The 26,572-nt window shown below is 39.3% G+C and overlaps 1 long non-coding RNA gene across 1 annotated transcript; it reads right to left on the bottom strand.

Moving 5' to 3' along the window:
* Window positions 1–4,332: 4,332 nt before the first annotated feature.
* On the bottom strand, window positions 4,333–23,370 carry LOC120240012. The gene is made up of 3 exons (XR_005530560.1): window positions 23,301–23,370; window positions 21,083–21,235; window positions 4,333–4,836 (listed from the first exon to the last, which is right to left on the bottom strand). It is a non-coding gene; the product is annotated as an uncharacterized LOC120240012 (long non-coding RNA).
* Window positions 23,371–26,572: the final 3,202 nt, after the last annotated feature.

The raw sequence follows: 26,572 nt of genomic DNA, 5'->3' as shown, positions 1-26,572 counted from the left end.
TTTTGTTTTTTTGGTTTTTTTACTACAAATGGGAAGAAGAAGGCAGGAGGAAGTGGTGCTACCAGGTGCCAGAGGCTGGGGCAGCCTGGGTACAGCTGGGTTTAGACAACCCTGTCGGGGGCGGGGGGGGGGGGGCAAGCCAGGGTCACAAAGAGTGGGGCTGTGGGGGGGCTGGAAACACTGCCGGAGGTGCCACCTGAGACAGAAAGTGCACAGAACACCCAAGTCTCTGCCTTCCTCCCACCATCTAATCTCTTGCCCCTACTACCTCTCACTGGCTGAGCCTGACTATGTGGAGCAGAGCCTGAGAAGGGCAAGGAATAGGTCTGAGAGCAAACACGGAAATGACCGGCACCAGCATGTTTCATAATTATTTTCCATTTTGTCTTCGGACATTTGGAAGGGAGGGACAGGCCCACACAATCCTACGATGCTCCTGGCACCATGGCACCAAAAGAGAATGCATTTTTAAAGCATGTGAAAACCACCAAGCCGGATTGCATAAAATCATTTTTTATGGAAAGGCCCTAAGGCATCACACCCAGAGGTGGGAGGAAGGGGAGCAGTTCACAAAATGAGCTCTATTGCTCATTGGAAATATTTTATACACAGGCTTAGATATTTAGACCTATTCATAACATTTATAAACACAGAATTCTTGTGGATAAGATTTCATCACTTATTTGCCAGCGGACGGAGATAGTTACACAAGGCGAGGTTTTCTAGGTAGGACATCACTTTCTTCATTTTCTTTGTACTTTGTATCACCGGGCAGTGCTCTGAAACACGCAGACCCCATTACAACAATAACGATCCACTTGACAGGAGGAGACCGTCAAATGCTCACCAAACCAACTCAGAAAATAACGGACTTTGTGGTCTGTAATGGTTCTGAAAGAGGGCCCTAATCTAGTTCTCCAGGACCCAGTCATGCACGTCACTTTCTAAAACAACATCAGATTCTCTCGTGTTTTATGAAATTCTCTGTAAGTGTGAGTGAACCAGGTTTCAGTTTTAATTCTCTTTATACACATCGTTCCTTCATTTATGAGAATTTCTTAAACTGTAGCCTTTGCTAAAAGCCAGTCCACAAACACAATAAAAATTTTCATTAAAATATTTAAAACCCAGAACAGCAGCAATAACATCAAAACGAAATGCTAGCAGCCTACAAGAGCAAATCTCAAGAGGCCCTTCTACCATGCAGCATTGTGGAAAGAGGTGGGGTTTCACATTTTGTCCTAAATGTTATTAAGCCCAGCCTCTTGAAGGGACATGGTAAGAAGAGCTATCCAAAATCTTGGCCTGTCTAAAGAAAATGTGTGAAAACCTTCTGTTCTCTCCCTCTATTTTCTTCATAATAGATAGTTGGATACATAGAGAGATAGGTGCTAGAAAGATAGATAGATACATAGATAAAGAGACAGATAATATTACTACATGGGCTCGAGCCTGCTATGAACCTGCTTAACAGGGTACAATGCCCTAATCATGGAGACTTAAACAGGGTCAGCAACCATTGATACCCTAGGAAGGATAGAGGGTCAACTTAGCACCAACAGATAAAACACCTGGGTATGCTGCCTATATACATTGCTAATGAACAACTCCATTAAAATGAGAATTAAGTGTCTGCTATACAACAGACATAATTACGTTTCCCAAACCAAACCCAGCAAACCTGGAAAACTGATACACAGAGTAGGATATTTAAATGAAGACTGCTCTGGGAACCACTGGCTTAAGGACTGTAGGGACAGGCCCACAGAGCGAGCCCATGAGTCATGAGGACGTGGCTCACTTCCAGGGTTCTGCCTATAAGACCCTGCTCCCACGGGCCCTTTTCCTGAGAATTCTGGAATTGTCTGTAATCCCGTTAACAGGAGCAGGTTTCCACAACTTGCCATAAAAACCTCAAATGGCAAACACACCTGGGAAAGGTAAAACTGTTAACTTGATTTCACACAAAGTCTAAATAGCTGCTTTCTTGAGGGTGTTTTGATGTGAGGGTGAAGGCTGAGCGATAACAGGGAGGAGGTATAAGACACAGATCCTGAAGAGGAGGCATCCTGCAGAAGAGGAAAATAAGGCAAAAAGGATGTCTGAAATAAAATTCCCTTCTGCCATGGGTTTAGCTCAGGGAAGCACTCTGCTTGCTTCACTTTCACGTTCACTGACAGGCTATAGACTTTGGAGCAACTGTCCAAATGACCCCACCCCAATTCAGTGTACGCCTAACGTCAATCTCTTGTTGGTGGCCAGAAGCAGATTCCAGAGCCTGGTGCCATAAGTTCCCGGTGATACTGCAGCCAGAGAGCGAGCATCACCAGCATGAAACATTGAGGGCTGCTAAGGAAAAGAGCAAAGGGACTCACATTCCTTCAGACTATTTGTTGGTCTTGTAAAAAACAAACAAACAAAACAAAACAAAATATTTTTCCTCCTTTGTTTTCGGGGTTGGTGATCCCAGCTCTACAACGTACTTGTTAGCTGTGTTGCAGGAGAGTTCCTGCTTGCCCTTCACAATCGGCTATCAGTTAATCCACGCAGCAATCCCGTAAGGTGGATGCTAAAATTGCACTTCACAGGATCAGTTCCATGACTTGCCCAAGATCACAGAGCTCATTGCAGGTAACATTATTTGAGCCCAAATCTGCCTTCCTTTGAGCAAACATTCTCAGGGCATAAATTATCTGTTTTTCAACATACTAAAAAATAGTTTTGTTGACACCAAATATTCCATAAACAAACATATTAATTCACAATATGTTTTTACATTGCTATTTCCCTCCTCTGATCCTGTGGGATTCCTCTTTCACTTTTTATCCCTCCCCGCTATTTCAACTTCCTTCTCTCCACTTCTGCCCTTTTCTTTCTTACCTCTTCCTGATATTTCTTTCCTTTATTTACATGGCTGAATGTTCTCAAAGCAGAGATAATTAAGCTAGTAAGTTTGACTTGACGAACAACTTCAAAACCTTTCTCAACCATGATTCCTCATCTGAATCATAGAACACAGAATGATTATTTTCCCAAGTCTCCTTAAAATGGTACACAGATAGTATTATTCTAAATGTAGAAGTGACAAGTTTATCCATTACATAAGTAGGTGCTTAAATCTGTCCTAGAACCTTTACTCAGAAAAGGATACCTTTTTACCTAGACAATTAGTAGCAAATTAGTGGAAAATAGTGGTTTTTGCCATTTATATAGACATAATTTAGGGATAGTAAGAAGTCAAACTCACATTTAAAAAGTAATATGCAACTCTGATAAAAAAAAAATAAGAGAAAATGAAAGCAGGTGTTAGATTTAGCAATAAACCCAAATGGTAAGGGAATTTAGTCAGTTTTATAAACTAATTTTTGTAACATATACATACCACCTGTGCAGTTGTTTAATATTTTCTTTAAATATCTTCATTTTTTTCTACCTCAATTTATTTAAAAGATACCTTATATCATTACCAAAAGTGGAAAACCAGTATAAGTTATACCAAAGACCAAACAATGTTATATTAAACAATGTTACAATAAATTCTCTCTACATGCTAGTGGAAAGGCTGAGGCTCACTGTTTTTGTTTCAAAGGTAGTGGTGTTAAAGTCATGCCAGTACCCAGCTAAGCCTGACTTCTTTCTATAATCCAAAAAATGGAAGGAGAATTGGGAAAAGAATAACTTTCTATGTGATTCCACTTTAGGAAATGTAGGGCTCCAGCCCCATCTAAAATCATTTTGACCATCACAATGCTACTCATCTCACTCTGGAAAATCCTGTATTAAGAAAACCAATCAACCAATGCTTACTGAGCCCAGTGATTTTCATTGCACTATACTTGGAATTACAAAGTCTCTTTGGATGAAGAGCTGATATTCTAATTTTGGAAGACCTACTCCACTACAATATGGCAGATGCTCAAAGTCAATTCCATCTGGCTCTTTAGGAGATACATAAAACCTTGCTACATGTAACTCGTTTCAAGACCCGAGGACCCCAGAAAAAAAAAAGTGGTTGCCGAAACAAAATCCAGCTCCACAATAAAACTTCCAAGTCCAAATGTTAAGGAAGCGGTTCCAAAGCAAGGGCTGCAACAGCCCACAGGTCAAATTTGAAGATTAAGTTCATGTCAGTAGTCTTTGATGACATGGATCATTTGCATGAATCTCATTATTAGCCAAAAGTCTGAAATAAAATTATCTCATGCCATAGCTTAGCGCAGGGAAGTATTTTCTACTTCCCCATTCCTTTTTATTACTCAGAGATGACACATATTAGAATAAAGAGAAACAAGAAAATTCCAACAAACAAAATTAAAGTAAAATGTACTCTTCTTCCTCACAATTATTCCTATAATAACTAACACAAACACAGGGATCACTATATTTCAGCGATTGTCATGATGACAAAGTAATGCCAGACAGCTGCATATGATGTTTTTCAATGTTTTTGTTAAAATATTTTAAACATTGTTTGGATGCTCATCTTATTCTAGCTGGCTAGAAATGAATTTCAGTTCACTTCATGTTACAATGTCTCCAAGGCCAAAGAGCCTCAGGCTTCTTTAGGTCCCCCATCTAACAGGGTCCACATGCATAAAATAAGGAAAGCAAGTTTTACAGCTTGGGGGTTTGGAGCTCTGGATCTCACTTCCACAGTGATTGAAAAATTCCCAACTTGATTAACTTTCAGAGCCCATAAAGTACTTTGAGCTCCTCCAAGAAAGACGCTATATAAATACAAAGTATTATTATTCAGTGGCACTGGAATTTATTAACAGCTTAGTTACTCCATCAGTCTCTTGGCATTAGTTCCTGTTCTGGCTTGCACAAATCCACCTGTAGGAATAAATCAAAATTCAGTACAACAATTCAAAATGCCACCCTCCCTCAGATAATAAAGAAAGCAGAGATAGCCCCATCAGCCAGAAATAATCTGGCCCTGTCCCAGCCTCTTGACCCAACTACCCAGAAGTAAAGTCATGCTAAGCCATTCTAGGGTGGGCCATTCCCAGTTACTCTGTGTCTTTCAGGTGGTACATTTGGTGAGCTATCACAGTTACTCTGTTGTATCTACTGCAAAAATGAAGGCAACCAAAGTACTCTTTATTTCCTATCTTGTTGTGTCCTCACCCAATAGTTTAGCTAAACTTTCATGGCCCATTCTTTTCCTTACATTTTTAAAAAATGTTTTTATGTATTTTTGAGAGAGAGAGAGAGAGCACACAAGTGGCAGGAGGGAGCAGGTGGGCAGAGCAGGATGGAGACACAGAATGCAAAGCAGGCTCCAGGTTCTGAGCTGTTGGCACAGCTCATGAGCCACGAGATCATGACCTGAGCTGAATCCGGATGCTTAACAGACTGAGATGCCCAGGTGCCCCATGGCCCACTCTTTTCTCATAGACAGCTCTGGATATAATGATTTGTGTAACTTTAGCATCAACTATCAAACATCATATTTTATTTGCTAATTAAGCAAGAGATATTTATTGATTTTCTAGAATAAAGAAAAACTCATCTATGCACACTCCCACGGGTAAGGTATTGTGCTGTGTATTGTACTGGACAGAAAGGAGCATGGAATAGAAGACACGTCCAAAGGTCTGAGGGTTCAGCTAAAGAAGTGAGACGTATGCACCCTGAAAGATGATTAACAATAGAAAGCAGGTGGGGTTTTCTTGTTGCATGAATTAAATCAGACATAATATTAACTGCACGTGAGTTTCTCAGCAGGAGTTCAGAGGAATAAGTGAAAAAGAGCAATGCATCACCAAAGTCCAGCTGGGACTCAACGGGTGGTCCTTAACACCAGGTTCCCATTAAAATCACCTGGAGATCTTTAAAATAATACTGATGCCTGGGCTCCACCCCAAACCAATTACATTAGAATCTCTGGAAGGAGAGCCCAGGCATAGGATTTTTAAAAGCTCTCTAGGTAATTCTAATATGTAGCCAAGATTGAGAAAGACTGGGCAAGACTTTGAAGGATTCAACTGGGCAGAAAAGCAGGAGGGACAACATAAATGGGAGGGAAAGCTTTCCAGGGAACTGAGAAGGTGCATTTGGGGAACCGTGAGGCAAGCCAGGGCAGATGGCAAAGGATTCTGATAAAGGAGCAGTGAGGAATAGCATGAGGGAGAAGGTCTGGGTTGATGTATGGAAGGATTTAAGGTCCAGAAACATAAGCTTGCATGGTCATTTCTTCCTTGGCCATAGTCATTCTGGGCCTAATCTCAGCTCCAGATGTTAGGCTTTATAATATTTAAAAAAACTTTTTGAAACAGTTTATTTATGTTTTTATTTATTTTTGAGAGAGAGAGGGTGCTGGTGAGCAAGGGGCAGGGAGAGACGGAGAGACATAACCCCAGGCAGGCTCTGTACTGTCAGAGTGGAGACCATAGTGGGGCTGGAGCCCACGGATGTGGGGCTTGATCTCACAAACCATGAGATCACGACCCGAGTCAAAGTCAGATGCTTAACCAACTGAACACCCAGATGCCCCGCCCCCAATTTTTAAAAAATTTAAAATGCTATCCTATCAGAGCTCCCAGGTGGTTCAATCGGTTGGGTGTTTGGCTCTTGATTTCAGCTCAGGTCATGATCCCAGGGCTGTGAGATCTAGTTGTGAGTCAGACTCCATGCTGAGCATGGAGCCTGCTTGAGATTCTCTCTCTCTCCTTCTGGCCCTTTCTCCTGCTCATGTTCTCAATGCCTCTCTTAAAAGATTAAAATAAAAAACATAAATAAATAAAACAGCATCCTATTTCTAGATACTTTACGTTTCTAGGCTAAATCTTTCCCAGTTCAACTATTCTTCTGAAAGACACTCAAGCATTCTAAAAACTCAAAGACCAGGAAAACTTGTTTCTAGAGATGTGGTCTCACCAGAGCAGCCCTCCTATAGCCTCGGTGCTGGACACTTGCTCTGTGACACTGAGGTATCCTGACTGTTTCGCATTCTGGTCACATTGCTGCATGCATGTGGAGCTTTTAGTCAACTAAAGCCTTTAATGCTGTGTGGATACTGTTTTGTCTTACTTTGTTTTAATAAACCACATAGCTGTTCTATGTATGTGAAGTTGATATTTTTTAACCGTAGGACTTTGCATTCATCTCTGTTCTATTTCAGCATATTTGTTTTGGCCCATTCTTCCAGCCTCCTTCCTTGAAAGTTAATTATGTTTGATTAACATGATCTGAATGTGTCTATTTCCAAGCGCCAAAGTGAAGTGTTCATTAGCCCTTTAGTGAGATGCACAAATTACTCCACCAAACAGTAAGAAACCAATTTGGACGCTTGGGAATAATTTAACTCAAGTCCAAGATACATCTATGCCATTTTCCTGGTATTATTGCCACCTAAACAATTTATATTAAGGAAAGCAAGCAAGGAATCAGTGTGCTAAAGAAAGAAGTAAGGAATCATGTAGTGAGAGTTTCCCATATGACTTTCCGTGAACTTGAATCACTCAAACATCTACACTTCCTTTGTAGAAGCCCACTGTGAGATGGCAATGTTGATCCTTAATGTCTTCTTTCCACCCTTTAAAGTCTTGATCGCCATATACTGATTTATTTCATTCCAATATCCCAAGCCTTACTGTATTATTTATTATAATCCTCATCAAAATTAAATCTACAAGAAATGGGATTTCTGTTTGGAGGACAGACTGGAGAAAGGCACTGCCTCCAATTAGCACTACTGTCCAAATAGCTACCTCCATCCTCACCTGGGCTTAGCTCAGGCCAGGGCCTGCTTCCCTCCACCTGTGTGTCACAACATATATTGATCATATATCAGCTATCAGCACACCTAAGAACAAGTCGAGTGAAGTCCCATCCAGATGTGGCATGACCCACAAATGCTTTCTGTTCTGCAAGTACACAGGACAGCCTTGTATTTTAAAACTTAGGAGCCATGTGCCTCCAAAATTTGCATCTCAGTTATAACCTATGATACCCTATGTCTGAAAGTAGAAGATGCAACCTTTTACTTGGCAGGTTCATTTCCTTCAATAAATTACATAATCTAAAGAACAGTGGTCCTTTCTGTTCTTGTTAATTTTCTATTGTTTTCTTCTGAAATATGGAATAAGAGAGATTAAAGAAAACATTTAGGAGTTGGAACCTATCAAATATCTTCGAGTTCAGAAATACACATGAGCCTACTTCACATTGAAAGCGAGCTATGTGTGTGAGCAGACTTGTGTGTGAGTATGTTTTCAAGTATACATATTTGGACAGGGAAAGACAGAGGATAGGAGCTCTGGACACCCAAACAATAAAGACAAAAGGCTGCTTCCCCTTCTGTCAGGAACAGATGAGATGGTGGCACCAAGCATCTCACGTTCAAATTCTGCAGCTTCCAAAAGTGTTCACCATGCTGACTTTTCCCCCTTTGCTAATATTAATTATGATAGCACTTAGCATTTCTAAAACACTTTTCATCTTCAAAGCACTATATGAACATTACCTAATTAACTGACATTAACTAATTATAATTAAACTTGCCCTGGGCTCACAATTCAGAAGAACTTTAGGAAGGGGTGGGGAAGGAAGAAGAAAAGCTTTCTAGCTAGACAGGTTTTCCAAGTTTTCTCAGAGGAAATTTTGATTCAAATTGTCACAGATTTTGAAACAATCCTTGAGATGACCTTAATAGGCCTTCCTTGCTTCCCAATGTTTAAATATTAATGAGAATGGTAGTAAATAGTCTCCAGAAAAGAAAATGGTCATTCTTACACCAACTTGTAATAATAAAAGAGTTTAAATGCCAATGAAAAGGTGCTTCTCTGAAGCAACATGCTCTAAAATATTGAGCAAAAGAGATTTCCTGGAGCAACTTCCCACTTCACACACACACACACACACACACACACACACACACACACACACACTGCTGAGTGGCGTCAGAGTTCTGACTTCCAAGCTTTAAGTGCAGTGAGCTCAGTGTCCTAACTCACAAGCCTGTTTCAGACATTTTAATGTATCTATTGAATTTCCTTTTTATTAACCTTAGCAAAAACTTTCAGTAATATTATAACCCAAGATCAAATAAAGCATCTTGTTTCCATAATTCCTAGACAGAAAAGCCATATAATCAAATGAGTCTATTTGGATGCTTATTTTCTGTACATTACACTTATCTAAATTTATACTTGAGCGGGTGGGGAGATAGGGTTTAAGGCCTCTTAAAACTTCTCTCTCGTTTCATTCTAGAAATGTCTAAATGAAATATGTAGCTATGCTTGACTGGAAGCCACCTCTAAGACTTTGTTCTAGTCAGAACATGCTCAGACTGTTCTCCAGTATTTAGTAACACACAAGTTCAGGATTGTATCAAAAATAATGTTCCTCTTTATATAAACTTCTCTTAAAATGTCAGTGTTTAGTAGGGTGGCTGTGAAAAATGTGGCAATAATGGCATAATTTATCTTCTTTTTTTTTTTTAATTCACACTGCTTGTCTTGGTGAAATTATTCTATTTCTATCAGCACAGCAAACCTCAAAATGTTATAGAGAAATCATCACAGCATGCCTGCATCCCTATAGGTTTTTCTGGCTTTAAAGTCCTCTCAGCTCAAAATGGATGTGATCTTCACTCCTTGGAGTGTCTAGGGGAGACGGACCCAGATCAGCTGACATTGGTTACTCTCAGAAGCTGGTTATCGATCAGTTAAGATGACGCATGCCGTTTATCTCTGCTGAATTTGATCTTTTTATTGCTCTCCTCCAACCTCTATGTAATGAGAGCCTGCAGGCCAGTGCTTGGCAGACCTTTATGCACTGAAGTCATTTCCACCTTCTTATTACACATGTGCCTCCATGTGAAGATACACTTCATCTTTCTCCTCTGTAGAGGGAATATCCAAGATAATAGAGGCCGTGTGCATGAACAAAAGCTGAAAGCACCATCAAAATGTCATCCCTGAAGAGGCCAGAGCATCTCATCTTGTGCTAAATATTTGTAGTTCTTCAAATCTGACACTCAGGCTTTTGCTTTGCAAAGACACACAGCCGTATTTAAGGGTTTTGCTCTCTTAAGGAGACTTTTGTTTTGATTTGTTTTTTTTTAACAGTAGAATTAATTCAGCAGTTGGACAGTATCCAATATCAAAGGAAAAAAATATGAGGATTATACAAAATTCAACATGTCAGATTATAAGAGGGATGATCCCTTGGGCACCCCCCCACCCCAGTCACAGACCTCTTTCAGAAATATGAGACAAATAAAAAGGACCGCAGAATAAATTACAAGAGAACATAATTTTGAAAAAAAGATATTTAAAACTCTGTCTCCATAAGGCTAATGACATGTGCCATTTTTATTTGATAGCCTGAAGCAAAATCACCTAACAACCCGTAACACTCACAGAATTCATTTTTATTTTTTCAGCTTCTGCCAGGGAAGTTCTACAAGTCCTTATGGCATCTTCTGAAAGCTCAGTACATGGTGCATACAAATCTGCAAAGCGTACTCTGCTACCTTAATCCCTTGGACACTTTTATTCCCTTCTGATGAAAACCTAATTTGCAAGCCCCGCCTCTTTGCTGAGTCCAAACACTCAGTTACACTCCCGATAACTGCTTTACATAATTCCAGTTTCAAATGGCATAAAATCTGTCCATGCAACAAACAGCTTTACACTGTGAGACCTTCCTCAAACATTCTTCTAAGCAGAGAAAAAAGGAAATATTCTGTATACCAGCTATACTAAGTTTGACCATACATAGGAAGCCACAAAGATTCGGTGCGCAAAGGTAATCCAAACCCAGTGGAAATACTGAGAGGACAAAACTTGCTAGGCATAGGTTCAATACAAAGCCTATCACAAAATGTTTTTACATTATTTAAATTTATAGAGTCAATGCTGTGTGTGATTCTTGCTGCAAACCCATGGAGCCGTGGCACGCAGAACCTCCGCCTTTGTTTGATCTGTGCTGCTTGAGAGAGAAAGAGGACTCTCGTTAGAAGTTGAGTTTGAATAACTTTTTCTGAATAAAGGTAAAATAACTTCAAAAAATAGAATCCTCATCTTCCAAAAAGAAAAAGTCTCAAGATCAAGGCTGTCTGTCTGGGGGCTTGGAAAGTAAAGACAGATTCCATGGGTAAGGTGGCTAGGAATGGAGAAAAGATCAATTTTTAAATTGGATTTTTCAGAAAGAACTATCTAAAAATACAGAATATCTGAGTGATGCACACATCCCATTTGCCAAGAACGTCCCCTAAAAGGGACTTCATGCTCAGAGTCCCCTTCCACTTGCAATTTGCATCAAAGCAGAGAATAGAAGCCCAGCCAGGGAGTCAGGCACAGAATAAGGGAAATGGAGGACATGGATTCATGTTTAGGAAATGAACTAAGACAATCTCTGTAATGACTGTTACATTTCATTTGTGTACTCCAAGCAAAATCTGTTAAAAATAAATTATATATGTTTAAACTGGAAGTGTTCCTAGCATAATGGTATAAGGTACCCAGGGCTAAATTGAAATGATCATTCTAAAACTACAAAAATCTCAGGAACATAAATTATAATTTCACGGTATGCCTTGAAATGGTAGTTTTGCAATAAAATTAAAATATATATTCTCAGTGTTTGTCTGGCAAATGCAAATACATGAAACAAACATGGTTAGTAAATGAACCAACAATTTGCTACATTTGGAGAAATCTGTTTTTACACTGAATACTTCAATTGGCAAAAACCTAAAAATTTTATCTTTCTAAAAGAATTACCATTGGTATAATTCACATGATGCTTCTGAAATGATCAGTGAATAGTTACAAGAGAGATTTGCTGTTGAAAGGAAAGAAAGAAAGAAAGAAAGAAAGAAAGAAAGAAAGAAAGAAAGAAAGAAAGAAAAGGAAAGAAAGAAAGAAAGAAAGAAAGAAAGAAAGAAAGAAAGAAAGAAAGAAAGAAAGAAGGAAGGAAGGAAGGAAGGAAGGAAGGAAGGAAGGAAGGAAGGAAGGAAGGAAGGAAGGAAAGAGAAACCTTCAGCAACAGGAAATACTCTCTACATTAATTTTCTTTGTTGTACATACATAGACTTCAAACAAAGATAAACTCAAACCAGTTCAAGTTCCCTAGCTGAAGGATCAAATAAAGGTAAAACTAACGGTTAGAATCACAAAACAAACAAAAACCAACCTTAAATTAGGAAGACATATTGCCCAGATGGTTTTTGCTTGCTTCTTACCTATCTTATTTGCCAGTGTAATTGGACAGCCCAAGGGCAGAAAGCTCACACTGGGATCACCAGCGCTCCAGCAACCCACCCATTCAAGAACCTGCGCCCAAAGTGCTCATTTCATGTCAGTATCATCGGTTCTGGTTTCTAAATGTAAACAAGCATTCTCGATTTGCTAATTTTTAGAGTGATGACACAAATTGAGTATTCTTGCCACGGAAAAATTGCTCAGAAGTGACTTCATTCTTTTTATTTTCTTTTTCAAAAGTGTGCTTTATAGTACCAGCTGTTTTTCTCTGAAGGGATTCTTGTGTTTTGACCAGACATACTGGCCATATCGCACCATCATCAATTCTAGTTTTCAAAAAATGATATTAACTTAAAAGATGCCGATTTATTGTTGTTGTTGTTGTTGTTGTTGTTGTTGTTGTTGGTATTTCCTGAGCTTGGCACCAACCAAGTACAGATGCTCTGGCATAAACCCTGTACAGGCAGGCTAGGAATCCACACTATTTGATCAGAGTCTTGGAGAGAAAAAAGGAGGGGGAGGGCTGAATTAGCATACTTGTTTGATCTTTTCCCTGAAAGGTCTTAAGAGCATTGTATTTAAAACTCTATGCAATTCTATCTATTGAAGCACGCCTTGCCAGAGGCAACAGTGCAGAGAGGAGACCAGGAAGCTGCTAATTTAGAGAGACTTTCAGGGTCCCAGCTCCCACAGATCACCAGTGGAGTTGTGGTCATTAAGTTCCCACCCTTTTCACCTCAGGATCTTCATCTGTAAAATGAGGAGGTGGGGCTTGTTAGGTATACTGAAAGCAACATATGGGTATGTCAGACCCTCTAATCAGTGAAGTGAGGAAAGGGATGAAATAGGGTCTTTTTTTAGAGCAGTTTTGGCTTCACAGCAAAACTGAAAAGAGATCTAGAGATTTCCTGTGTACCCCTGTCCCCACACTTACATAGCTTCCCCCATTACCAACACCTTCCACCAGACTGATAGACCTACACACACACACACACACACACACACACACACACACACCACAGTCATTCAGAGTCCACAGTATATCTTAGGGTTCATGATTGTTGGATTCAGTGGCAAGAATATGTTTCATTTTGTAAGAAGCCCCCACACTGCCTTCCAAAGCAACTGTACCATTTTGCAATCTCCTCAGCAGTGACTGAGAGTTCCTTTTGTTCTATATCCTCACTAGCATTTGGTATGGTCAGTGGTCTGGATTTTGGCCATTTTGATAAGTACATAGTGGTATCACAGTGTTTTAATTTGCATATGATGTGAAGCATTTTTTGTTTATTTATTTACCACCTATATATCTCCTTTGGTGAAGTGTTAAGATTTTTGACCCAATTTATTTTTTCATTTTTTAATGCTTATCTACTTTTGAGAGAGAGAAAGAGAGACAGAGTGTAAGTGGGGAAGGGGCAGAGTGAAAGGGAGACACAGAATCTGAAGCAGGCTCTAGGCTCTGAGCTGTTAGTATAGAGCCCAACGTGGAGATCGAACTCACAAACCATGAGATCATGACCTGAGACAAAGGCAGATGCCTAACCAACTAAGCACCCAGGCATCCCTTATTGGGTCAATTTTTAATCAGGTTGTTTGTTTTCTATTTGCTGAGCTTTAAGGGTTCTTTGTATATTTTGGATAACAGTGCTTTATCAGATGTGTCTTTTGCACTATTTTCTCCCAGTCTGTGGATTGTCTTCCCAATCTCTAAACATTGTCTTTTATGGAGCACAAGGCTTTCATTTTAATGAAATCCAGCTTATCAGTTATATATTTCATGGATCATACCTTTGGTATTATACATAAAGTCCAGTCTCATCTAGATTGTCTCCAATGTTACCCTCTAGGACTTTCACAATTTTGCATCTTACATTTAGATCTATGAACCATGCTGAGTTAATTTTTGTGAAGTAGTGTAAGGTTTATGTGTCGATTTGTTTTTTTGCACGTGGATGTCTAGTTGTTTCAGTGCCATTTGTTAGAAGACTATCTTTGCTCACTCTTAAATACAGAGAATAAATTGAGGATTGATGGGGTGGGAGGGGTGGAGGACAGGGAAAATGGGTGGTGGGCACTGAGGAGGGCACTTGTTCGGATGAGCATTGCGTGTTGTATGTAAGTGATGAGTCATGGGAATCTCTTCCCAAAGCCAGGACTACACTGTATACACTGTATGTTAGCTAACATGACAATAAATTCTTTAAAAACATTAAAAATAATAAAGAAATAAACTCTAAAAGAAGAAGAAGAAGAAGACAACTATATTTGCTTTACTCTTCCTTTGTCAAAGGTCGGTTGACTATATTCATGTGGTTCTATTCTAAGTAGGTTCTTGATATTAAGCCTTTTTTTTTTTTTAAAGTTTGTTGATTTCTTTTCTGAAGTCATTAATGTTCTAGACTACTTAGAAGTACTGATGGGAAAATATAAAGTGGTGCCCTAGTAGCCTGGAAGAGTTCATACATGTCAGGTGGTTTACTCCTAGGGACAACCATGCAATTTGATATATGCTAATTCTGAGATTTGCAAACTCAGATTTTTTGGCAGTGAGAAAATACAACTTTCTGTTTTCATTCAGTAAATCTTTCCTTGGGTTCCCAGTATTTGAATTACATAATGAGTGTGTTTAATAATTAATTTAATAGTTTAAGCTTTGTTGTAGTTTGAAGAGGAGGGAAATAACCCTACCATGGACCTACATCTTCCCCACCCTTCCCCCTCACTCTCTATTCCTCATCCTCACCTATTTTTCTGCATAGCACTACCTTCATCTGGTATGCTGTATATATTTATTTACTGGTTGGTAGTTGTTTACTTATCCACGTATAACAAAAGTTCCATGAAAACAGGGTTTTGTCTTGTTCATTCCTATATGCTCAGTATGTAGAAAAATACACATTGTGAGTGTTTAATAAATATTTTCTGAATGAATAATTTTCCATTTGCTATTTGATTATTTTAAAGGAATTATTTTTTGGAATGTTACAATTACTAGTAACAATAACATTAAAGATGCCATAATGTATACCTATATAAACTTAATCTCAGGAAAAGGAGAATAAGATCAAGAAGAGACAACGAAGAAGATTTGCAAAAGTAGAACCCTCCACACCCTTGCTACTCTAATGGTATGGCCTAGGGACCAACCACACTAGCATCACATGGGATGAATCCAGATATGTAGAATCTCAGATCCAATGCCAAATCTACTAACTCAGTATTTGAACAAGGTACCTGGTGATTCATATGCACATTAAGGTCTGAGAAGCACGTCCCTGGGAATTTACATAGGAGATATATCTAATGACCAAAACATGTCATTCCTCATCTGATCCAAGCTTCCAGCAGCCATAGCTGAGCAGAAGGTGATTCCTGATGGTTCTCTTTCAGATGCCTCCAGTGTGATTAAATCAGGTTTACCTCCAGCATCTGTCTTACAAGATCTAGAATATCAAAAACCTGTCTTACCCAGTTCCAGAAAGACTGTCTTGCTGCTCAATGATGCTTGAAATTCCTTTAACAGAGAAGAACCTTTCATTTCCCAACCAAAAATAAAAAGCCTAAAGTGAAAATACCCAGAAAAGGTCAAATATGGACAGAAACTTAACCATACGAAGGCAAAATCTAAAATCATGAATAAATGGCTGATAGATTTCTGCAGGTTTTGCTAGGGAAGGAGGGATTGAGTGAGAAGAAAGATAGTCAATGCTTATAGGTTGTATACTAGGAAGATAACATGACAGAATGAGAGAAATGTAGGAAAACAGAATTTAAGGCATGACAATTTTTGTAGGGCAAATGCTATTTTGAATTGAAAAAAAAAACAACCTGTTCACATAAATTTATGAAGATTTTAAAAATTCCATCTTTATCATCAGAGTACTTTCTTCCCACAGTTTTGGTAATCCAAGTATTATCCAGGAAACAAAATAAACTTACAGCATAGTGTTCTACAATCTTAGCATCAGCAATCCTATCTGTAGGCAGCATATTCAACAACAGGAAGAGATAGCCCCAGGAGGCCATGTTGAAGAGGGGTGCTCTAGTGGGTTTGCCATTTGGGGAAATCAGGACAAAGAAAGCACATTTTTTCTGGGAACTCAACCTGCTACCAGCTGATAGTCATCTTAAGAGGCACTTTTCAATAAATCACTATAATTTAAAAACCAAATGCTTTGAAACTCCTTTTGCCAGATCAAATCAAACTGACTCTCAGTTGGTGGAAGGCCCAGATGTGAGTTTCGTAACACACATCAATTACTATCTAATCCATCACTTGCAGATGCTGAATGTGCCTGGTGCCATTCCCAGAACTAGTGTCATGGAAACAAATAACAGCATCAAGGTAGGAGTGGAATTAAAAAATGCTCTAGCCACTGTCTGCAAAGCACAAGTGGGGCATAAGTAAGTACAGGCTCAGTTTGGCCTTTCAATCTCAAGCCATATCATCTCTTGAACTCTTCAAAGCCCAAGTTGTAAGCAGTGATGTCATATGCACAGAAAATGTCAATTTTTCTAACAGCAGTTTTATCATAGCTCCTTGGATACTTTCTCTGGTAATAGCCAGAGAAACTTTTCACCTAATAGTATGGTCGCTAACATGATCGTTGACCTCAGTGATAGACATATGGGTTTCCTCCCACGTGAGAAATGTTGATTTGTTTGTATCCTTCACATTGTCATAGGTTGCTTTCAACAGAAAATAACATTGCAAGTCTACACAATGTGAATGAGCTGGCGTAAACATGAAATAGTGTACATGCCATTTGAACAACCAAACCATCTTTACAACTGAATTTCTAGCCCCACTGTCAGCTATAACTTCATATTCTGTTTCACTTGGCTGAATCAACTGATGTTAATTATCCTAATGAGAGACCATTATCATCGCTATCACTAAAATTTATTTAGTGCTTACTTAGTATATGCCAGGTACTGCTCTGTATATTTTACATGTACAATACTTTCTTCATCATAAAAGTCATATGTGGCAACATGTTGTTATTATCCCCATTTTACAAATGAGGAAACCGAGGACAATGTGGTTAAGGAACTTGTGCAAGATCCTATAATTAATTCTGCTGGATGCTTAACAGAGTACAGGTCCCATCCTTCCTCGTTGTATATCCGACAGTTCCTTATTTTGACCACCTTGCCCCACCTCCCAGTTTCCCTGACCAGCTAAAATGTTATAAAGAGAAGAGCCAAACAAAAAAATCATAGAGACAGAAAGTAGAATGGTAGTTGCCAGGAGCTGGAGGGAGGGAGAAATGGGGAGTTATTGTTTGATGGGTAAGCAGTTTCAGTTTTACAAGATAAAAAGAGCTACTTACAGATAGTGGTGATGATTGCACAACACGATGAATATATTAAATATCACTGAACTGAACACTTAAAATTGGTTAACATGGTAAATTTTATGGTCTGTGTATTTTACCACAAAAAAAAAATCGAAGGAAAAAAAAAAAAAGAACATACCCAGATGAGCAGGTGAGATGCAGAGATACCACTGGGGGGACTTCCTTGCACCAATAAGTTAAGCTATTTTAAAAGAGTATCCGCAGGGCTGGCATGGCATATGCCTAGGTCTGTGGCTTTGGGGAGAAAAAGTACGGCTGGAAGCCTCAAACCTCCTTGAATACATTGCGCGGGAGGATGGGCCAGAGAGCAGAGTATAATGGAATTCACCCCAACGAGAGCATGATTTCACCAAGGACACACTCCTCCTGTCCATCCATACTGGCCATCACTTAGAAGAGGCGCACTAGGCTGAAGACTTCATGAAGATTACAAATGGTTACCTACAATGATAGACTTCTTTCTGTGGAATGAGAATCATGAGCCGTGCTCTATATACATGTAACATAAGCAAAAATTATACAAAGCAAACATAAAATTCATCTGACTTTGGACTAACTGACAGTATATGGCCACTAGGACTCATCTACAAATATTATTTCTTCAACTCCACTCATTACAAATTGGTGAAGATTCTGGGGTGCTCGGGTGGCTCAGTCAGTGGAGCGTCCGACTTCGGCGAATGTCACCATCCCAAGGTTCGTGGGTTCAAGCCCCGCATCGGGCTCTGTACTGACAGCTTGGAGACTGGAGCCTTCTTCAATTTCTGTGTCTCCCTCTCCCTGCCCCTCCCTCACTCATGCTCTGTTTCTGTCTCTCAAAAAATAAACAAATGTTAAACAAAAATTATTTAACAACAACAACAACAAAAAGGAATTGGTGGAGACTCAGCCAGGCAGGGATGAGAGAAATGTGTCTACTCTAAAGTTCCTGTCTAGATCTCACCTTACGCTGCCCACCATATTCTGTGTGCTCCACACTATCCTTGTCACGCCTGTGTCCTAGGCTTTGGGGTGTCATTTCCTCATGCAAGTTCCCTTATGGTTAATTCCAGATAATTTTTAGTCTTTCTTTTTACCTCGCATGGGACATAATTTGAGTGTGAAGTTTATAGCAATGGTATCTCTAAGAATGTTTGCTTCTTCCAGTAATTTCTTTTTAACAGAGTTTCAACTAAGGAAAGACCCCTCTTTCAGTGTGTCTCTTCCTCCAGTGCTGTTCTTGTCTGCATGTCCCTACTTCAGGGGACTCCCAGCCTTGCCCCCATGTTTGGCCACTCTGAGACTGTTGGAGAACTGTTCGTTTTGTTTTGCACATCCTTTTGTTGAGAAAAATATTTCTCAGATTGGGCTTTAAACACAGGATGACTTGCTCTCCCCCAGTTCTGTTTGGGGGAAAACATGCTGTGTTTCCCTACCCACCTTTATACTTATTTCTAAAACAATTAAACACCGTTATTGGCTCTCATATGACAGTTAGCATATGATCTATCTCAGCTCAGAGGAAAGAATATCAATTTCGAAAGCTGCCTTAGGTGCCTGGAATAAAAGCCAGGAAAACACAAGCTAAGAAATCATTTGTGATTCACATAAACGGCCCCCAAAGGAGGAACCTGGCTGCAGTTAGCACTAACAGTAGCTTTTGCTGTATTCTCAGCCCCCAGGGCAATCTTTAACATGCTGGGGTAATAAGCTTCTGTCTGCTATTATCTGAAGAACAAAAAACATTTAAAAAGTCCATAAAATTGTTAACTTTGAGCAAGGAGGAAGGAAACTCAAATGCCAACACCTGACCTAAAAACATTCTGAACAAACTGACTAGAAAAACCAGAGAAACTAACTTTTTATATTTGTGGAGCTGCCAAAGAGAAGCTCATCTCTCAGCATCTATGTTTCCTTTCTTAATCTAATTAATACTTTGCATTAGAAGTCACTTTAAAATATCTTAGGTGAGGTGCCTAGGTGGTTTAGTCAGTCAAGCATCTGACTCCTCATTTTGGCTCAGGTCATGATCTCACACTAGTGAGATCAAGCCCTGTGTCCACGCCCAGCGTGGAGCCTGTTGGGATTCTCTCTCTTCCTCTCCCTCTTCCCCTATATGTGCTCTTTCTTTCACTCTCTTTCTCAAAACAAGACAAAACAAAACAAAACAAAACATGTAATGCAGTAGAAAACTCAAAACAATTTAGAAACCTAAATCAGTTACGATGTAACTGGATAGAAGAAAAAGCATTGTTCAACTCAAAGGGGATAAAGTTAAAAATAAGGAAAGGGAGGGAAACTATTGGCCAACAAAATGGTAAAGTCCACAGAACCCCGAACCAGAAGCTCAAATATATCCTCAGGACTCAAGTTCACTCCACCTCTTGGCAGACCCCTGAGTTGGCTTCATTCTCAGGTGTACTCCATCCTCTCAGAGATTTGTATTTCAGGCTTACCTCAGCTCAGAGCAAGTGATCACTGCAGAGAGGGATTGTCTCTTCCCACTAATCCGAACAAGTGTCACAGAATGGAGTGTCATTGTTCTGGACCAGGTTACATGCTCCTCCCTGGACAAACCATGCGCTAAGGGAGGGTACACTAGATGTGGGGTGGATGTTGGTGCTTGTAGCATGTGAGCCTCATCCTTGGAGTGAAGGGGGGAGGTTCTGCACAGGGAAGTTCCCCAGGGTAAAATCAAGGCGCCATTACTAGAAAAAAAAAGGAAATGGTTGCCAGCCAGCTGAAGGCTACCCAATCTGGCACTCAAAGTAATGAACTCCCCAACCTCAGCTTGTGAGATAGTGACAAGAATTTGTAAAAAGGGAAAATAAGTCCAGTGATAAAATGTCACCATTCTATCTCTCGAGTAATCAACAAACACAGACCTACATAAGTAAATATATTAGGATAGTAGCTCCTCCATTTCAACAGCAAGAAAATATGTGGGTCGATCAGATGGAATTAAAATCTGAATCTATTCAGAAACAATTGTTAACTCAGTTCTAAAGCCACAAGAGTCCAAGTACATGATAATGCACTCTCACGTCAAAGAGGTCCTATTCCTCTTCACTTCCAATTGCATCTTGTTCTGACATTACACCATATGGCGCGGGCCAAGTGCTCTTGTATGCAAAGCGAGTTCAGAGTAAATGAGCTAAAAATGTCTTACATACATAATGGCTCTTGTTTCAACTTAGCTGTGACTACTAGATTGCTGCAAACACCAAAATAATAGTGCTGCTAATGAGGAGATTTGTTCATAAGTTACTATACTGTCAACTCTAATGTTCGACCATAATGGTTATTATTTATTGATATGTTGTATGTATAACAAAGCAATGGCTGAGGCCAAAAGCAGCCTCCTAACAGACTCCAAGTCTATTAGATTGTGAATAATCTCCTAAAGATAATTATTCCTTAAAAATCTGACCAAAGTCTCTGTTATTTGAACATCTTAACTGAAAAGACAGAGGCCTAGATTTATAGTCAGGGTTTCTTCTGTAAGAGACTAGAGTGACAACTCACAGGGCTGATGAGGGTACAGACAAGCAGGCACTTCCAGACATCATGGTGGAAAAGTGTTTGACCCAGCCTTTTGAAGAGGAATCTGACACGATATATTAAAATTTTAAAAGCACATATCCTTTGACTCAGCAATTTGACTTCTGGGAATCAATCCTGTAAAAATTAAAGTACCAGTACATGAGGACACATATACTAGGATGTTTACTGCAGTTGTGTTTGTGACGGCAAAAACTTGCAACCATCTTCACGTCCATAAGAATAGAATGGTTGAATAGACTAAGTGCATCCATATAGGGCAGGTTATTATGCAGCGACTCAAAGAACAAGTCAGAGTCACATCTTAGTTTGGAGAGATGTATATGATATAGCATTAAGTGAGAAGAGCAAGTTACAGAGAATTGAGATAGATGACAGATACATACATGCATAGAGGACTATGAGGTTATAGGTGTATATGCATATATATGAGGTTATAGGTGTATATGCATATCTTTCTGTAAAAGAGTAGAATAGTAGGGTTTAGATTCAGGCTTTGCAATTTGAGTTCTCTTTGAATCTCACTTTCTTCATCTGCAAAATAAAGGTAATCTTTTTGTGAAGATCAAATGAGATGATGAAAATGATGGGTGAACTGTAAATAGCAATCAAATGTCACATAATAATATTATAAGATAGTCTCAGATGAGTCTGAAATTAAGGATCCACAATGTGCTCCAAGGCTAGTACCACCTGGCAGAGTTGTACTTGGCTCTATCCACACCAACATCAGCCACCTCTTCCGGTCTCATGAGAGAGAAAAGAAATGGTAAGCTATAGCTAACACTATCTCTGTAGGTTACCCGCATGCCAGGAAAAGAACTGCAGGTGTTCCCAAAAGGAGCCACACATCCCATTCAGTACTTTGAGCCTTAATAAGATCATGTTCATTTATGTAGCTAGTTAAGTAGACCATCACGGAAGCTCACCATCCTGCAGAAATATGGTTATATAGAAGAAGTGTTTTCACTTTTGAAAATCAACATATTCTCTCTTCATATATGCTTTATAAAATAGTTTTAATTATACGGTAGATAGTTTCATACCTATCTTTGGGGCCAGTTGGCTCTACTTCTTTCTAGCTGTGTAAACTTGGAAAATTATATAACCTTCTCAGTTCTTCCATTTGCAAAATGAGGGTGATAATAGTACTCACCATTTAAGATTGTTGTGATAATCAAGTGAGTTAAACATGTAAAGGACTTAAAACAGAGATAATACCTAATAGATGCTAAGTAAATGTTAGTTATTTTAATCTTTCCAAATAACATAAGTTTATATGCTTTTTTCCATATTCCTCATATAGCCTATATTATCATCATTTTATAAAGTTATTTAAACATAAATAGCATGCTTTATCAAATGGATATTGTTGTAATTTCGAATTTTTTCCTATTTCACTATTGTAAATAATATGTTAATCAATATCTTTGCATCTTAACCTTTTCCGTATTTGGATTATTCCCATAAAACAGACCCCCAGAAAGAGTTTAGAGAAAGAAAGAGTCTTTGGGTATTTTCATATATCCTTGATATATCTTGATATATTTTAAATATATCTTTATATTTATATTTATAAATATTCTTTCTGAAGTCCCTTAAGAACTTGACATAATGTTTTTTACGCAGCCATTCAACACCTGCTGACATTTTTATCAAGATTCATTTAAGAAAGGTCATTATAAGAAATTACCATATTAAAATTTATCTACAAAGTTTTTTAAGTTTCAGATTTTTAAACCATAGCTCCCTGAATATAATAACACCATACTAGAGTTTTGCTACTAAAAAAAAATGAAAAGCCCACTTACTCAATGACATTTTTAGCACACAAAATTCCCCTTATGAATCATACACTTGCAAACCATGCACCCCTAAACATTTAGCTCCTTCTGACTCATTCTGAAACACTTTTGACAACTTCTCCGTTGAAATTCAAAGTGTCCCAATACTGTAAGATCCCCTGTTCCTCTAATTAATTAGTTCCCTTTCCCACTGGCAAAATGTAAGGGTAATAACCTATTTACAGATTATGGAATGAAGCACATGACTGGAACCTTCTACTGCCCACTAGCATAAACATTCCTATCTTCCAGGAGGACCTCTCTCTAACCTAATACCAGACTTTCATTCCCCTCCTTCCCAGCCATCCCACCACCACTCCCTATAGGTAACATCTTACCCTTCCAAATCCTGGATGTTTCCTAAATCCTGTTTCCATCTGCAGACTCTATGGTTTCTGAGCCCTCTCTACACAGTTGGCTTAAGGAGGCACACTGACCTCACTAATCTATGCAGATTGATTCAGGCTTCCAAAGCCCAGTTAGCTGTCCTGTAACAATCTGTTTACTTTGTTCCTCTACCAGCACGCTAAGTGCCCCATCTTGTGTAGGGGGTTACTCTACACGGAAAACTCCCATCATGTAAGAGGATAACTGAATCCATAATATTTACTTTCACTGGCCCCTTTCCCTTGTTACTGATTATTACTGTACCCAAAAAAGAAACATGAAACTCATTCCTCAGGTATTTTTTTGTTCTGTTGCTACAAATCACACTGGGCTGCGGGTCTGGCAAACTTTCAAGGTCCTTTGCCACCAATTATTGAATTAATTAATTTTCCAGCAAGCTTGCTCTTTGTTCTGTATAGCACATAAGTGGCACTCAGGGATGGCAAATTTATACTAAGAAGGCAAGACAAGTGCTAATTTAAGTCACCATGAGAAGCACTTAAAATCCCCACACCTTCCAAATAGACTCTTACTGACCATTATCTACCTCTGAGGCAGGACCAAGTGAGTGACTTCCCAGACATGAAAATTTCATTTTTAAGTGGTCTTACATGAACCCAGACTAATTTGAAATTAAGGTCTTTCTTTGAAACCCCACTGGAAATTCTAGCAATATGGCGAGGATGATGCTACTCGTTGGCAAAATGGCAAGTTATTTATCCTTTCTGCCCTTGTTTCCTCACACGTGAAATGAGGAACACTGACTTACTTCACAGGAAGTCTGCATGTATTTAATTAATTAACAACACACATCAAAAATACAAACTGCAGAACACCTTCACTCAGCCCCTAAGCTCAGTAAACCTGCCAATTGTATTCAATTGCTTGGTTGATCTGACCTAGATCTCTCTTTAGGTTTGGTCTAGTCTGGCCTGTAAACATGTTTTTGTCTACACATACAGATACGTACAGACACATGTGTGGATTTTAATTTCCTATTTTAATGTTTTCTTTCCATGGCTGCAATTGTTGAGGTCTTATGTTTTCTTCATCAAATGCTCACTCAGTTCCCCATTCACTGCAGAAAACACTAGACACCCATGCCAAACATGTACATGTCCGACTAGCATATATCCAGCCAAATGAGCCCACATCAAACTCAGTTTTACTTTCCTTACTCCAAAGTACCTTCTGTGACTAGACAAAAGATGATGGAAACTTCATCCTAGAACATCAAACCCTGCCAGGCATATTTCCATCTGTCCTATTGCAGATTGCCAAAAGCATTTTTGAGGTTTTTTTTTTTTTTTCTATAAAGTCAATCAAGAATTCTTTCAGGCAGGAGTTATTTGAGGACTAGGAAATGTGGTATTTCCTACTCTGACTGACCCTTTGGACTATGGAAGACATGCCCGACCAAAATAGAAGAAGGAAAAACAACTGATACACAGACGTAGGACCTTCAGAATCTGTTTACTTCCTTCCTTGAGCCACACACAACACCCAAAGACATTAAGCCTAAGTGATGAAGAATTTTGTCCATATGGAGAGAGAAGAACACAGACATGTTAGACGCTAAAGAGGTAAGGAGCTTCCCAGCTAGTGCCTGGAGCCAGGAAAGTTAGAAAGTACATTGATGCCAAGGAGGAAAGGTCAAGGCCAAGGACATGGGGCTCAGTGGATCAGTAGCCAGTCATCTAAGTCAAAAGTCATGCTTATCCTCTTCTTTAGAGAACACCAAATTGTTAAAGGGAAAAGTTTTCTTAATTCCTCTTCTTGAACTAGCACTATGCTAATTCACTAACCTGTGCCAAACAGACAGTCACCTCTTATTAACCAGCTCTCAAAGGCCCTAATTTTCAACTTTCCCCAAAGATCCTCAAGACCATCAAACATCCCCAAGACCAGATCGCATCCTTGTTTAGGCCCTTATCGCTTCAGACTGCTCTGTCAGTCCGTTTTCATGTTTCTCCTAAATAGCTATAGCACGATCATGCCTGGACATTGTAGTCTACAGATGCACAAAGATGTTAATGAGTCTCTACTAAGAAATCATGGAGTATGGATCACTATGTTAAGCACTGTGAGAACATATATATATATATATATATATATATATATATATATATATATATATTTCTTCCTTACACTAATAAACTCTGATTTTTAATTAAAACATCCCTACTCCCACAAATACAATTGCACTGAACAAATACATTAACAAAGCAATTTATGGTCAAATGGAAGTCAAGATAGTGCTGAAAAAGCAGAGTCCAGAGGTCCTAAATGAGCACCCTCCAACCACAAGCAGAGGAAATGAGGTCAGACCTCACTGGGGAAAGTAACCACTGCAGCTGCTTTCCTTGCTTACTTCCCGTTCACTCCTTAACCCGGTGGCATCTGGCTTCCTTCTGCCATGTGCTTGTTATATAGAAGATGGTGGTTCCCAAGTTTAGTGTGCATCAGAATTTCCTGGAAAGCCTGTTAGAGCACTGCTTGCTGGGCCCCAGCCCCATTGTGTCTGACACAGTAGGTGTGGATTGAGGTCTAACAATCTGCGTATACAAGTTTCCAGGTGAGGCTGCCGTCACTGCACCAGGGACCTCACTTTGAGACCCATAGCTCTAGGAAGCTATCATGCGACCGTCATTCAGCAAGTCTATTTTCCGACCGTGAGAGTACTGAACTTCTCCCTACCTCTGAGAATTACTAAGAAGTCCTAAAACTTGTAAATGAAATGGAACACTGTGAAAGCACTTCAGAAGCTAAGCAGGTACAGCATTAGTGATCATCAACACCAACTGAATCACCTCTTTGTTGTATCTGATCCCAAGGAACGCTTTCTTCTTGAAACTCTATTCTCTATTCCATTGCTCTATTTGTCTTCTTTCTTCTCTCTGCCCTGCTTTCCTCTCCCCATACTTTCTCTCTACAAATTCTTCTAATTTCACTGGCTCAAAAATCAGTCACAAGAGAATTACCCCCAACGCTCAGTTCCGTATCTCTAACTTACCCTGTTTTGTTCACAACCTCTCCAAGCTTAAAAATATATGCCCTCACCCCTTCCTCACACTTCCTCACAGATATCAACCATCTTAAATGGTTCCTTTTACAGCCTTTAATGTTATCCACCATGTTGCCTCCCTTCCTCTGCAATCCAATCCCAGCACACCACACTGTTGGCCTCTGTCCCACAGACCTCCCACCTGGCCTTTCCACCTCC

Source organism: Hyaena hyaena, unplaced genomic scaffold (assembly GCF_003009895.1).
Source record: "Hyaena hyaena isolate Hyena2069 unplaced genomic scaffold, ASM300989v1 scaffold_246, whole genome shotgun sequence".
Classification (NCBI taxonomy): Eukaryota; Metazoa; Chordata; class Mammalia; order Carnivora; family Hyaenidae; genus Hyaena; species Hyaena hyaena.
The sequence above is the reverse complement of the archived record's forward strand: the minus strand, read 5'-3'. Positions and strand labels throughout refer to the sequence as shown.